Genomic DNA, 15,783 nt, shown 5'->3' with positions numbered 1-15,783 from the left:
GGCCGCTGAGCCTGCGCGTCTGGAGCCTGTGCTCCGCAACGGGAGAGGCCGCGGCTGTGAGAGGCCCGCGTACCACAAAAAAAAGAAAAAAAAAAAAAAAAAAGGCACAAGGAAACATGAGAAAAAATACAATATAAAGCAAAAGAGAAATTTAGAACTCTAGGTTCTGAGGCTTCCGGCTGGAGGAAAGCTTAGAAGGCACTGAAATCCGGTCTCATCCGAAGCCAGATTTCTGTGCCTGAATCGTGGGAGGCTATGTCTGTCTGGATCATTCAGAACTCAGCAAGGCTGACTGGTCAAGCAGGGTCTCTATGGACCTGGTAGACGTTGGAGGCGTTGGTCCCTGGCCTGTGAGGTAACTGCTTCACTCCAGGAATTACAGCTCTGAAGGGAGCCTGTAGTGAACGGTGACTGTTTTTGCCACCTAGCATCATGACACCTTTCAAGGAAAAATTACCCCAACTCACTCTTATAGGACCAGCCCTCTCCACACTCAGGCTAAGCGCTGTGGGAATTCATTCCCTCCCAGACTGTGGGGGTGGGCAGGGCACTCAGGCCTGGCCAATCACAGCGTTGCATTCCCCTGGCCACTGTGAGTGGTTCAGGGATCTGTGCAGGACCCAGTCCCAATTTGAGAAAATAGAACACAGCCTTGACACTTGCTGGGACTGTTGACAATTCCAAATCATCATAAACATACAAACGGTTGCCTAGTAATGTCCAGGTTGGAGTGAAGGGATTGGTGAATCCTCTCCTCAAAAAACAATTAAAATATTGGGGAAAACTGCCCAAACAACCATTTTAGAAGTCTTGAAATTGACCAGCGGCAAACAACATATTGAGAAGTGTTTATTCGTGGAAAACCTGCTGAGCTTCAGGTATGAACAGGGGGGACTGGCATCTTGTCCGGGACTGTTCTTATTCATTATTTCCCTCCATCTAAATTTGGTTGCCCAAGTGGTTCTACCAGGGTGGATGGAGCATGAGCACCAGGAGCTTAATCACAGCTGGGAGAAATATTTGTAAATTATATATATGTGTGTATACATATAAATGATTTATATTAAAATATGTGAAGAAGTCTTATAACTCAATAATAAGAAGATAAGCAACCCAACTTAAAAACAGGCAAAAGATTTGAGTAGACATTTCACCAAAGGAAATATACAAATGGCTAATGAGCATGTGAAAAGGCGCTCAACATCGTTAATCATTATGAAAGTGCAATTTGAAACCACGATGGGATATAATTACCCACCCGCCAGAATGGCTCTAAATCAAAAGTTGTGGAGAGACAGACCCTCATGCATTGCTGGTGGAAAAATAAATGGGTACAGCCACTTTGGAAAAGTTTGGCACTTTTAAAAATGTTAAACATAAATTTATCCTATCTGCAATTCCACTTAGCTATCTAACCAAGAGAAATGCAAATATATGTCCACACAAAGACTTATACACATATTTTCATAGCAGCGTTTTTACAATAGCCCAAAGTAGAAACAATCCAAGTGTACATCAGCTGGTGAATGGATAAATAGTATGTGGTATATCCAGACAAGGGAATAGTATTTAGCAATAAAAAGGAAAATACTGTTTATGGATACCACAACACAGGTGAACCTTGAGTACATGCTAAGTGAAAGAAGCCAGACACAAAAGGCTATGCATTATATGATTCCATTTATACAAGATACCATCAAAGGCAAAACCTAAAGCAACAGCAGATCAGTGGTTGCCTGGAGCTGGGCTAGGTAGGAGCAGAAATTAATTGCAAATAGGCATGAGGAAAGTTTTTGGAGAGAGGAAAAAGTTTTAAAATTAGATTATGGTGTTTGTGGTACAACTCTATAAATTTACTAAAAATCATTCAATTGTACCTTTCTAATAGGTAAATGTTATGGTATGTAATTTACACCTCAATAAATATGTAAAAAAAGAAAAATGCCTAGCTTCCCTAGTGGTCAGAGACATGCAAATTAAAGGACCTAAGAAATAATATTTGTCACCTATCATGGCAAAATATTATGGAGTCAGATTACATACCCCTGGTAAATATATAGGAAGAAAGTTGGAATCATTATTTTAGCTTTTTTTATAAATAAATATGGAAATAGCTATTATAATGAAAAAGATCTATATTCTCTGGCTCTATAATCCCACACTTAAAAAGCTATCCCATAGGAGTAAAGATACAGCATTCGAGTATATATTTTAAAGGATTTTGTTACAGCATTATATTTAGTTGCATTTTTTTTTTAAAAACCTGGAAACAAAATGATTATTTATCAATGTGGAATGAATAAACCGTGATGCATCTGTAATGTGGCTGCAGAGTTCAATTACAGTTAATTTGAGGAGAAAGTGAGTTATGTGGGAGATGAGGTAGGTACACAATCCTTGGGAGGGCTAGAGGAGCAGGGTCTAGGTTGAGTTTCCAGGAACAACTCTCAGGACACCCCAGAACTGACCCACCAAGGTTGCTGCTCTCTTTGTTACATCAGAGAGTGACAGTGGTAGTTTGTATTATTCTCCATTATTTGCTCCCCTTCCTCGTAAGAGCATTATACTTCTCCACCCCCTTAGCATAAGGCTTGGCCACATGACTTGCTTTAACTAATGAAATGTCAGTGGGAGTACTGCAAGTCAGTTCTTTACTCAAAAAATGGCCCATTTAAAAGGGAAGAAGAGGAAAATATTATGAATTAAAAGAAATTAAGAGAAATATCAATGACATGTAACTTAAGGACCTTCTTTAGAACCTGATTAAACAAACCAAGTATAAAGGAAGACTTTTTTTAAAGACAAACAGGAAAATCTGCACATAGATTATTATTGGATGATACTCAACACTTGTTTGTTTTGTAAGATGGATTAGGTGTTGTGATTTTTTGTTAAATCCTCATCTGTTAAAAATATATGGTAACCTCTTTAGAGGTAAAATATGATGATATTTGAAATTTGCTAAAAAATACTGCAAGCCTCACTAGAAAGAAAGGAAGAATGGAAGGAAAGAGAGAAGGAGGGAGGGAGGGAGGAAGAGAGGAAGAGAAAAGGGAGGTGTATCAGGTTTTTATTGTTGCCATACAAATTGTCACAGACCTAGTAGCCAAAAAAATCCCCCCACACTTATTATCTTGCACTTCTGTAGATTAACAGTCTGACATAGTTCTCACGAGGCTAAAGTCCAGGTGCTGGCAGGACTGTTTCTTTCTGGAGGTTCTAGGGGAGAATCTGTTTCCTTGCCTTTTCCAGCTTCTAGAGGCCCTGGTTCGAGGCCCTCTGCCTCTATTTAAAGCCAGCAAAGTTGCACTTCTCTGGTCATTCTTCCCTGTTTACACCTCCTTCTCTAACTACAGTCAAGAAAGATTCTCAATTTTAAGGATTCACACGATTAGGTTAGGCTCACCTAAATAATTCAGGAGAATCTCCTCACTTCAGTGTACTTAATCACACCAGCAAAATCCCTTTTGCCTTGTAAGGTAAGATATTCTCAGAGGATAGAATGTGAACATCTTTGGGGGGCCATTATTCTGCCTACCACAGGAAGGATTAATGAAACAAGATTGGCAAAATGTAAATATTGATAATTGTTGAAGCTCGGTGATAGATATGTGAGAGTTCATTATACTTTTCTCATTCCTTTTGTGTATGCATGAAAATTTCCATAATAAAAGTCTACAAAGAATGAGTTAAGTCTATTGGAGCTGACTGCAGAGGATTTACATGATGAATTATAAGGTGGGAAAAGCAAACTTCAGAGAAGTGTAAGTAATATAATCCTAGTTTTATAAAATAAACAATGACTGAAGTTTTATATATTTATCTGCTTGTCCATCTTCTCTTTCTCTTTCTTTCTCCTCTCCCTTCCTTCCTCCCTCCCTCCCTCTCTCCTCTTCTTTCTTTCTTTCTTTTCTATCTTTCTTTCTTTCTTTCTTTCTTTCTTTCACCTTTTTAATCTGTGATTAAATGAACAAGGAAAAAGCTAGGATGGGATATGTAGGTAAGCTGTTAATATATTGGCTACATAAGATGTGTGTATTAGAGAAAGAGAGGTAAGTCAAAACTCAGAGTTCAATGAAACCAGTCATTTGATTTAAAAAGTGAATAAATAAATCCATTTATGAAAAGGTACATGTGCATGTAGAGATACATGAGTGAATGGTTACCCAAATGTAGTCCTTGCAAGGTAGAGGTATTTTGGGTAACTTTTACTTTCCCCTTCTACTTTTCTGTATTGTTTGAAAATATTGCACAATAAACATATATTCTAAAAAAATAAAATATACCATAAAGTGGTTTTAATTGTGTAAAATAAAGAAATGTGAATGAGTATTATTAGTATGCCTAGTGTCAGGGGCTTACCCTCTACCACCAGTTTTCTTCCTCTCTCCTAGCTCCTCAACAGAGGTAGAAGTGAAATTCTAAGCAGTATCAACAATGAAGATGATTTCATGTGGTTTAGAGGAAGGAAGTAGGGTACAAAACCCCCAAACTTTAGACTTTGTTAAAAAATATATAAAATTAAAGATATGAGTTAATTTTTTTCGAGCAACCTTTAAAATAATAGAAACAGATATTGTAACCATCAAACCAACAAAGGGCAGGGGGTTAAAAGAAGTAAAACAATCAGTGGAAAAAGAGAAGTTTGGAAAAGAGAAAAAATTGACAGGAAAACCATGGTAAACAATTTAAAACATTAGTAATGCAGATGTAAACATATAGGTTTGTTTAATATGAACAGTTTGAATATGTGAACATATTCAACTAACCTATTAAAATGCAGGGACTATCATGTTGACTAAAAATCAAAACAATGTTTTAAAATCCATTTATCTGCTGCTTCTAAGAGTCATAAATAAAATGAATATAGAAAGGTTAAAAATAAGGGATGGAAATAGCATATCATGCAAATACTAACCCCAAAATAAGAGATGTTCTATTAGACAAAATAGATTTTAAGGTGAAAGCATTAAGATGCTACATGACAAATGGTGTAATTCATCAAGATATAATAATTATGACCTTAACTCTCCTAATAACAAGGCCTAAAAATAGGCAGGATTACAAGGAGAAATAGACTGTCCCCAGTCCTAGTGGGAGATATTAATACAGAGCTGTCACAAATTGATGGATGGAGAAAACAAAAATTAGTCAGGGGCTCTATGGCCCTTGAATCCCATGCACAGAGGTACAATGCTTTAGACTAAATGTTTGTGTCCCCTCCATATTCATATATTGAAACCTAATTCCCAATGCAATCATATGTGGAGATGGAGCCTTTGGGAGGTGATTAGGTCATGAGGGCAGAGACTTCATGAAAGTGATTGATGCCCTTATGAAATAGACCCTGAAGATTCCTCTCTCCTTCCTTGCCTTTGATCTTGGGCCTTGGACTTCCCAACCTTGAGAATAATGAGAAATAAATGTGCATTGTTTGAGCTACCCTGTCTGTGGTATTTTTGTAATGGCAGTCAAATGGATTGAAACATACAGAGGTGGAAGTGGGAGGGTAGAAAGAGGTACAGTCACCTCCCGGGACATCTCAGTGTAGAGCATATGAGACTCAAATTTGATCTCTGCTCTCAGCTCATCCTAGTTGTGTTTCTGAAAGAATCTGTCACCCCACAGTCTTGGAAGTTCAGCCAAGTCTTTAAGCCAAATCAAAGCCAATATAGACATTGGAATACAAATTGAAAAACATTAGTTGCTAACCAGATACATTTTTTCAAGTATATATAAGTTTTGGATTAGGGACAAACGAAGGAACGTTTCATTCTGAAGATGAAGGATTAAAAAAACAATATTAACATGAATAATGTTTACAATGTGCTGTTAACATTCCTTGTGAGTGAAACTCAAATGCTAGAGTGATTATTAATTCTACAAACAGCTTGCTCGCTTTGCAAATGGTTTGCCACTGGGCATATTTGAGTAATGAGCTCCTTGGTGCATTCTGTACAGGGCTCCTGCTCCCAAGGTATAGTCAGTGGCAGCTCTGGGGCTGGGAAGGCACTCCTCACTTTGCTTCTTGCAGAAAGGAGCCCGGTTAGTTTCCTGCAGCCAGAATAGAACCATAGCCCTGGCATAAGCGTAGTCACCAGGCTACACACTCCAGGTGGTGCTAGAGAGCCAGGGGCCACTGGCACTGCAGTTCCTACCCCAGAATTAGATGGTTACAGGGTTATAAAACCACTGCAATAATGAAACTGGAGAGGGTTATGGTTATGACGCCAGCTTTGGTGATCAGGGCCAGGTCAAGGGGACAGGAGAGTTTGGAGTCCACTGTGGGCAAAACACTCCTGAAAAAGTTGCAAGCTAGAGAGCTTGCAACTCTCAGCAGAATGAGCAACCAGACACATTTTAATAAGATTTAAATTAAGTGAATAATACAGGCCTGCTGTAGAAAAATGAGAAAATATAGACAAGCAAAAAGAAATAAAATATCTCATAATTCTCCACCCAGAGATAGATAATTGCAATGAACATTTTGGTACTTCCTTTAAACTTTTTTTTCAAAGACTATGTATCTACATATATGTGTGTTTTCTTAACAAAAGTACAATCATTCAACATGTGATACTTACCCAACTGTGGAGTAAATATCTCTTGACATTTATAATGCCATATATAATATATAGTATGTGGTATTCCATTGCATATAAGTACTATGCTTTGTTTCATCCATCTCCTAATGTTGGACATTTAACTTTTCCAACTTTTACCTATTGTACTAGATGTACACCGATCTTTGTACACTTCTCTGTTTGCTTAGGATAAACCCCAAGAAGTGTTGTGTCCAGATCAAAGGGACAGAACGTTTGCCAAGTCACCATATGGGGAAATTTACCAGTTGATTCTTTCTCTACCAAGTATGATAACATTCAATTCCATTTCACCAATCCTGTGCCTCAATATTTGTTTCATCTTTCCAATTTGATAAGTGGAAAAAGTACCTTGTATTTGTTTAAGTTTGCATTTATTCAATAGCTGGTAAGAATGTATCACTTCTGAGCCAAGGCCTCAAGAGACCTTGAATGTTTTGCATGCCCTCCTGCACCTCTGTCATAAACAGAAGAATATATCCAGGCATATGAGAGACACATGGAACAGAGTCAAATCACTCCAATTGCCCTGAAATAGCAAACAGCCAGGTAGTCCCTAGAAATGTGAGCAAGCCCAGATGTGATAAACATACATTATTCCAGACTATGACCAATGAATGGTTATTTCTGTGAACACTAAGGTTTTGTAATTTTTTGTTATGCAGCGTTATTACAGCAAAAACTAACTGATACAACTGATGATGGTTACTGCAAAAAAATTGAGATGTATGTATGAGATGGATGCAGCTATCAGAAGGATGGCTGAAGGATGCAGCAGAAGCCACACATTCCCATTACACTGAGACATTAAGGACTTGTCTCTCTCATCTTCAGCTGTTGACATTTTAGATGCAGAACCTGAAGAGGGCAATGTTTAACTGAAAAGGAATGAACGCATGAAGATGGAATTTCAGGTGGTGCTGAGGGAGAATAGCCTGCTTTCTTTTTGAAGACCAGAATGGGTTTTGTAGCCAGACCAGTGTTCTTCCAGGGCTCCGAAGGACATCACTGAGTATGGTGAAAATGAATAGTGAATGTGCTTTTAGCAGAGGGGCAATGAATTGTTCGAGAAAAGAATTTTCTTCCCTCCCAACAAGGAATATCTCCTCTTAATGGTTCTGTCAATAGTGTCCCTTAGGAAAGACATACACTAAGTGGCATCTTTTTTTTGGGGGGGGGGGATTCCAGCTTTTTTATTTTTCCCCTTTTACACAAAACAAAGTAGAAAAAATAATACAGGATTAAAACTGCAGAAGTAGTTAATTGGTAGAACACACACACACACAAAAATCTAGGAAGACAAGCTTATGTACAATGAGGAAACACATGTAAATTACGGTAGTTTGTATACGAAACATTAAAAAAAGAAAAGTCAAACATATGCTACATGGGTGCCACTGTTTACAGCAATATTGAAGGAGAGAAAGCAACACTTATTTAGGAACAGATATACCACAAGGTCCAGGTTTTACAGCATCAGTGCAATAAATTCACAAAACTCTATTACAGCTAGTTCATCAGTTTAAGAACTGTTCCCAAATATGTCACATTTCCAGCCCTCAGAGGTTCATTCCTACAGATTTCAACTACTCCATCCATGGGGACCAAAAGCAGCCAGTGATACCATAAAATGAGAACCTTGAGGCTTACCTTTAAAGGCTTATTCTGGTCTTGAAAAACTAGTAGGATTTTCTACTGAAATGAATCTTGACTAAACACAGGATGAGTTTTGTTCTTTATTGGCTGGTCTTGGAGTGAAGGTCATAGACATGACTCTTAACCTATTATGTACTTTAGTTTCATTTAGCTGAAAATCTGAAATCAAAAGTATGCTAAAAATCCTAAATACCATCTTGCGTAAGCCTGCTACTAAAAAGCACTTAAGGATGTACTAACTTCAAGTTTAGGTGCACGGGAACAAGAGTTCTAAGCCTGTCAGATTACCCATTTGGGAGGAAGGATCAATGTTTCCAACAAATTGCTAAATTCTGCACAAGGGAGAAGCCAACACATACTAGGCCATGGAATTACTTTCATTTTATTCCACGAGGATTCTTCTCCCACAGTGTCGAAACAGAATGAGGAATGAATCTTAACTGGTCTCTTCATCAGAAGTGGTAAACTTGGTTTCTATATTCACGAAGCCAGACAGTTGTTTAAGCAGACTGTGGAAGTAGACAGTAGAACCAGCTTCCTGTAGTCACAGACCACTATCTTGTATCCAGCTAAAGCAAAGATCAACTTGAACAGTTATCCCAGGCCACTGTTAACTGTACTAAAGGATGAAGTTCACCACTATATTATTTTAAAAGTAAGAGTTCAATTAACCCTGGGTGAGAAAAACCAAGACAAGTGGTAATGATGAATGAGTTGTTCATATAAGGCCAGCGGATGACAACACACCCATGAAGACACTGGGCATAAAGCCTTACTTGGCAAGTCAGAATTTCTACTAACTAAGGGCAGAATGAGGGACAGCAAAGAGCTACATCTGTAACATTTTAGTATCCAGACAGCATAACAGACACTGGCCCCAAGGACAATGTATACACCATTAATCACACTGCATAAAGCAGATGTATTATTCATTTTTCTTTTCTTTTTGTTTGAGAAGCTTGTTTATCTATCTTTTGGCTATTCCAGTGTACTTCGAAATGATTCCATGTTGGTTTAGTCCATGAAGCAAGAGTAAGAAAGTCACTATCAGGTAGGTGAGAAGGAGGTTGTGGACTTGCTGTCCCACCCAAGCAACCGCAGCAAGAGAAATGATCATGGTCATGAAGTACATTTTAGGCTTTTCTTCCTTTAGCGTAAAGAGGCGTTTCCACCAGCCCACAGCTCTGCGTCGAGTTTTTACGAGATTGCTGCAAATTTCATGGAATCTCTGCTGTTGCTCATGGTCCATTTATTGGAGCCAAAAATTCTAGGCGCTAGAATGGGAACACGGTAGTCTGCCAAGCACAAAAACATAACAAAACAGGAAACACCCAACAGAACGGATGGATCTAGATAGTAGATAGTCCAGCAGGTTGGTGCTGCGATTATCTCCTTCCGCCATTGCTCCCGAGGTGCCCCCTCAGCGAGCGCAAGACGCCCCCAAAAGCCGGCCTTCCTCAGAGGGACTCACGACAACCTCCTAAGTGGCATCTTTATGGAAGTTGATTGCCAAGCTCAGCCCTAAGAGCTAGCTTCTGAGAGGTAGCTGGGATTAAGAAGAGACACATAATTACAATCCAGGGGAAAATCTCTTGAGTTGTGTAAATGATGTTAGATTTCCATAGCAGTTTACCCCCTTGTTTATTTCTCAATTACACAGTATGTTTCTCGGAGGAAGTGGGATTAAATTGCAGCAAGAGAAATTAATACCTGTAATAAGGCATGGATTTCTTATTTTGATGGTCATTAGACTTGGGGAAGGGATTCTGTAGGGCAGTTGTGAAATCTGTCTCCCCTGAGGTTCATGAGAGCAAGTTCAGGCATTGATCTAAGGGTCACAGAACTGGTTGGTCAGTTTGGTTTTCATCTTTTTTGGAAGCAGAAAGATCAGAGAGGCTAAAATCCTAAAATCTCAATGCTGGTTCCTCCTCCTGCCCCAACTTTGTTCAGCCCCATCAGGTTCTGGGATTTTTGTCTCTCTGACCCACACACCTGCTTCCTAGTAAAGGGCCACCTTGACCTTTGTTGTTCCTAATTTTTTTTTTTTTGGCTGCATTGCGCGACATGTGGAATCTTAGTTCCCTGACCAGGGATAGAACCCGCCCTCCTCCCTACATTGGAAGCACGGAGTCTTAACCACTGGACTGCCAGGGAAGTCCCGTTGTTCCTATTTTTACTGTACTCCCTTCCCCAAGCCCTGTTTGGGAGCCATGAGTGGTACAGTGGAAAGAACATGGGTCTAGGCTCAGACATGCAGACAATCACCCACATATATTGGATGAGGGCTTTCCCTGGGCCAGGGATTGTACAGAGCACATGACTCAGAGCAGTATCTTAGTAGGATGCCCTCATCCTAACGTGGGAGATAGACCAACCAAAAAAAATATAGATAATGTGCTGTCAGGAAGGGATAAGTGGTAGAAGCAAAGTAGAGTAAAGCATTAAAAATGATGAGTAGGAGATGGTGCATTGATGATAAGGTGGTCAGGGAAGGCCTTTCTTAGCAGGTAATATTTGAGCAGAGACCTGAGTGAAGGGATGGATAATGCCATGTGAGAATGAGGGAAAAGACTAGTGCCAAGTCCTGAGGTTGGAATGTCCTGGGAGTGTTTAAGAAACAGCAAGAAGGTCAATATGGAGAGTGATCAGAGATGAGCCTGGAAAGTGAGGCAGGGGCCAGGCCATCCTGGGGTGTGTAGGACATGTAGGCATTGTGGATGTCATTCCAAATGATGTGGGATGGGGACAGCCTTGCAGGGTTCTGAGCTGAGAAGTGACACGATCTGACTTACATTTACAGGGATTTACAGAGACGTTCCAGCTGCTCTGCGGAGTAGACAATAGGGGCATGGGTGGGAGCAGGGAGAACCGTGAGGAGGCTAGGGCAGCAGTCCCGCTGAGCGACCATGTCAGCTTGGGCCAGGGCAGTAATAGTCAAGTGATGACTCGTTTTGATACTGAGTCTGAAATCTGGCACTGATTTTTACAAACTGTGAACTTGGACAGGTTGTTTAGCTTCCCTGAACTTCAATTCCTTCTTCTAAAATAATTGAAGATGAAGACACTTCCTTTGTAATCATTTGGTTCACTGTGGGCTCTCAGTAATCTGTTGAATTTGTAACCCGTTGACTTTGTAATCCGTTGACTTTGCAACCCTCACTCTCCCTTCCAGATAATTGTCCTTCCCCCGAGAAGGAATTCCTCCAACTAGCTTTAAGCTGCAGGTGTAGAGGCTTGAGTTCGTTCTTTTTATCAGTGTGTGACCCCAGATCATCATGGTCCACGCAAGGCCCCTCTGTTGTTTGATTTTCTTCTTAATTCTCCATTCTCCTCTCCTTCCAGCCAATCATTTATTCTAAATTGTTTAATGTAATGCCTTTTGAAAATGGCATATTGTCTTTTTGTGTACATGTATTTTAAATTTACCTAAATGGTGTTGTATCATATGTTTCATTCTCATTCTTATTTTACTGAGTTCTGTGTTTTCCAGATGCATCCTTGTTGCCATGTACATATTTGATCCATTGCTACTACCTGCTGACTAGTATGATATAGTTTAGCCACTCTTCTAACCCTCTTCATCAAGTCAATATCTTCATACTTGTGCACCTTAGACTGTGTGAGAATTTCTTGAGATATGTACACAAGAAGCAGGGTGGCTGGGTCATAGGTATTTCAATATCTAATTTAATTAAGTACTCACTGGACCTTCCCAGAATGGCTGCACCCCTCTCATCAGCAGTACACAGAAATTTCCATACCCCAATACCCTCCAGCACTTAGCATTATCCAGTTTTCCAATTTTACCAGTCTGATAAGTATAAAGAGATGGTTCTTTGTTAATTAACATTTCCCTGATTAATAATAAGTTTGAGCATTTTGAGTTTTCTTTCCTATAAATTGATAAATCATATCTTTGAGCATTTTTAATATGGGATTGCTATCTGTATTCCTTTTGATTTACAGGAGTTTCTTGTGTACTCTAAATAATAAATTCCTTTTTTGGTATTAAATGCCAAAAATATGTGCTTTCATTCTGTCATCTACTAACTTTCCAAAATGTCTTTCATTGAATTGAAAAATACTTCATTTTGATATGATCAAATCCATCTAATTTTTGCTGTGTGGTTTGTGCTTTTGAAGTATTTTTTAGGACTTGCTTTCCTACTTCTATGTCATAACAATATTCTAGATGTTTAGATCTTTTATCTATGTGGAATAAAGTGATATTTAAGTAGGAATCCAGCTTTATTTTTCTTATGTTCCGGTTTTTCTCAACATTGTTATTAAACCAATATTTTCTTTGATCTGTAGTGTTATTTTGTTACACAAAAGGTATGATAATGGTTTGTCTTGACTCTCTGTTCTGTTCTATTGGTCCATAATCTGTTTTGTAGAATAATACCAGACTGTTTTTATTACTATGGCTTTATAGTTTATTTTATTTTCTGATAAAGCACATTTTTCCTTGCTATACTTCTTTATTAAGGATGTCCTATTTAACTATAGGTTTTTATTCTTCCATAGGAATTATTGAGATATAACTTGCATGCATTGACATTTACATATTACTTTCAAAATTCATTTACGTGAATACTTAGGATCTTTCCATGTGATATTATATCTCAATAATTTATATGGAAGAATAAATTTCCAGAATTAGGTAATACAACCTTAATATACAGAATATTTTACCACCTCAGAAAATTTCCCCATGCCCTTCTGTTAATTCTACCCCCAACCATGATTATTTTCTATTTACTACTACCATTAGTTTTGTGTGATTTAGAGCTCCATATAAATGGAATTAGTTCACATTCTTTTATATGTAGTTGTTTTTATTCATTGCTGTTGTTGCAAGTATTAGCATTTCATTCCTTTTTATTGCTGAGTGGATTTGTTTTCCACTTGTCTCTTGATAGACATTTGGATTGGTCCTGATTTTTATATATTATGTAGAGGTTGTTATAAGCATTATTGCTGAAGTCTTTTCATAGATGTATGTTTTCTTTTCTCTTTGGTAGATACCTAGGAGAAGAATTGCTGGGTCTTAGCATAGGCTTATGTTTAACTTTATAAGACATTGCCAAACTGTCTTTCAAAATCATCATAGCATTTCACATTCCACAACAATGTCTGAGAGTTCCAGTTGCTCCACATCCTCACTAATATTTGGTGTTATCAGTTTTAGATAGAAGCTATACTAGTGGATATGAAATGTGTCTCATTGTGATTTTAATTTGCATTTCCCTGATGACTAATGATGCTGAGCACCTTTACACGTGCTTATTGGCTAATCTTTTGTGAAGTGCCTCTTCACACCCTTTGTCCATTTTTTTTCTTGAATTATTATCTTTTCATTGTTGACTTGTAGGAGTTCTCATCACATCCTCCCCACTTCAATCTGTTGGATATGTGTCTTTTTCAGATAAATGTATTATGAATATTTTTCCAGTTTGTGGCTTGCCTTTTCATTTTCTTAATGGTTACTTTTGATCAGCAAAAAATGTTAATTTTGTGGAAGCCTAATTTAACATTTTTTTCCTTTTATGGTTAGTTCCTTTTGAGTTCTAATTTAAAAATCTTTACCCATTCATAGTCACAAATATATTATCATATGTTTTATTTTATTCAAGAAAATTTGTTTCTAGCTTTTACATTTAAGTCTAAAATGTCTCTTAAATTATTTTTTGTGTGTATGGATTGAGATAGATATCAAGTTCAATTTTTTTCCCCTCACAAAGATAACAAGTTCTTATAGCACATCCTGTTAAAAAGACTTTTCTTTCACCATCAAACTACTTTGGTGCCTTGGTCAAAAATCAACACATGTGTAGGTGCATTTCTAGATTTACTATTCTGTTCCATTGATCTACCTACTTGTTTTATGCCAATAACAGACTGTCTTGATCACTTTAGCTGTATAATAAGTTTTGAAATCAGATAGTGTAAATTCTCCAATTTTGTTCTTATTATTTAAAATTGTTTTGGCTATTCTAAATCCTTTATACTTCCATGTATATTTTTAGAATCACCTTCTCAATTTTTAAAAAAAAATTCTTTTGAGATTTTGATTGGGATGCATTAAATCTATAGGTCAATTTTGAGAGAATGGACAATTTATTAATCTTGAATAATCTAATCCATGAATATAGTGTATCTTTTCAATTATTTGCATTCTCTTTAATTAGTCTCAGGAATGCTGTATAACATTCAATATACAGGTCTTGCCTATCTTTTGCTAGATTTATCCTAGGTATTTCATTTACTTGATGCTATTATAGATGTCTTTTAAAATTTCATTTTCCACTGGATAGTTACATGTAAAAGAATGAAATTAGAACACTTCCAAATATCATACACAAAAATAAACTCAAAATGGATTAAAGACCTAAATGTAAGACCAGACACTATAAAACTCTTAGAAGAAAACATAAGCAGAACACTCTATGACATAAATCACAGCAAGATCCTTTTTGACCCACCTCCTAGAAAAATGGAAATAAAAACAAAAATAAACAAATAAGACCTAATGAAACTTTAAAGGTTTTGCACAGCAAAGGAAACCATAAACAAGATGAAAAGACAACCCTCAGAATGGGAGAAAATATTTGCAAGCGAAGCAACTGGCAAAGGATTAATCTTCAAAATATATATGAGCTGCAGCTCATGCAGCTCAATAACAAAAGAAAAACTAATCCAATCCCAAATTGGTGGAAGACCTAAATAGATATTTCTCCAAAGAAGATATACTGATTGCCAACAAACAGATGAAAGAATGCTCAACATCACTAATCATTAGAGAAATGCAAATCAAAACCACAATGAGGTATAACCTCAAACTGGTCAGAATGGCCATCATCAAAAAATCTACAGACAATAACTGCTGGAGAGGATGTGGAGAAAACAGAACCCTCTTGCACTGTTGGTGGGAATGTAAATTGATACTGCCACTATGGAGAACAGTATGGAGGTCCCTTAAAAAACTAAAAATAGAACTACCATATGACTCAGCAATCCCACTACTGGGCATATACCCTGAGAAAACCATAATTCAAAAAGAGACATGTACCACAATGTTCATTTCAGCACTATTTACAATAGCCAGGACATGGAAGCAACCTAAGTGTCCATCATCAGATGAATGGATAAAGATGTGGCACATATATACAATGGAATATTACTCAGCCATTAAAAAGAAATGAAATTGAGTTATTTGGAGTGAGGTGGATGGACCTAGAGTCTGTCATACAGAGTGAAGTAAGTCAGAAAAACAAATGCTGTATGCTAGTACATATATATGGAATCTAAAAAAAAAAAAATGATTCTGATGAACCTAGGGGCAGGACAGGTATAAAGACATAGAGGTAGAGAATGGACTTGAGGACACAGGGAGGGGGAAGGGTAAGCTGGGACGACATCAGAGAGTAGCATTGACGTATATACACTACCAAATGTAAAATAGATAGCTAGTGGGAAGCAGTTGCATAGCACAGGGAGATCAGCTCAGTGCTTGGTGATGACC

This window comes from Grampus griseus, assembly GCF_964374135.1.
Source record: "Grampus griseus genome assembly, chromosome: 5".
Classification (NCBI taxonomy): domain Eukaryota; kingdom Metazoa; phylum Chordata; class Mammalia; order Artiodactyla; family Delphinidae; genus Grampus; species Grampus griseus.
The sequence above is the reverse complement of the archived record's forward strand: the minus strand, read 5'-3'. Positions refer to the sequence as shown.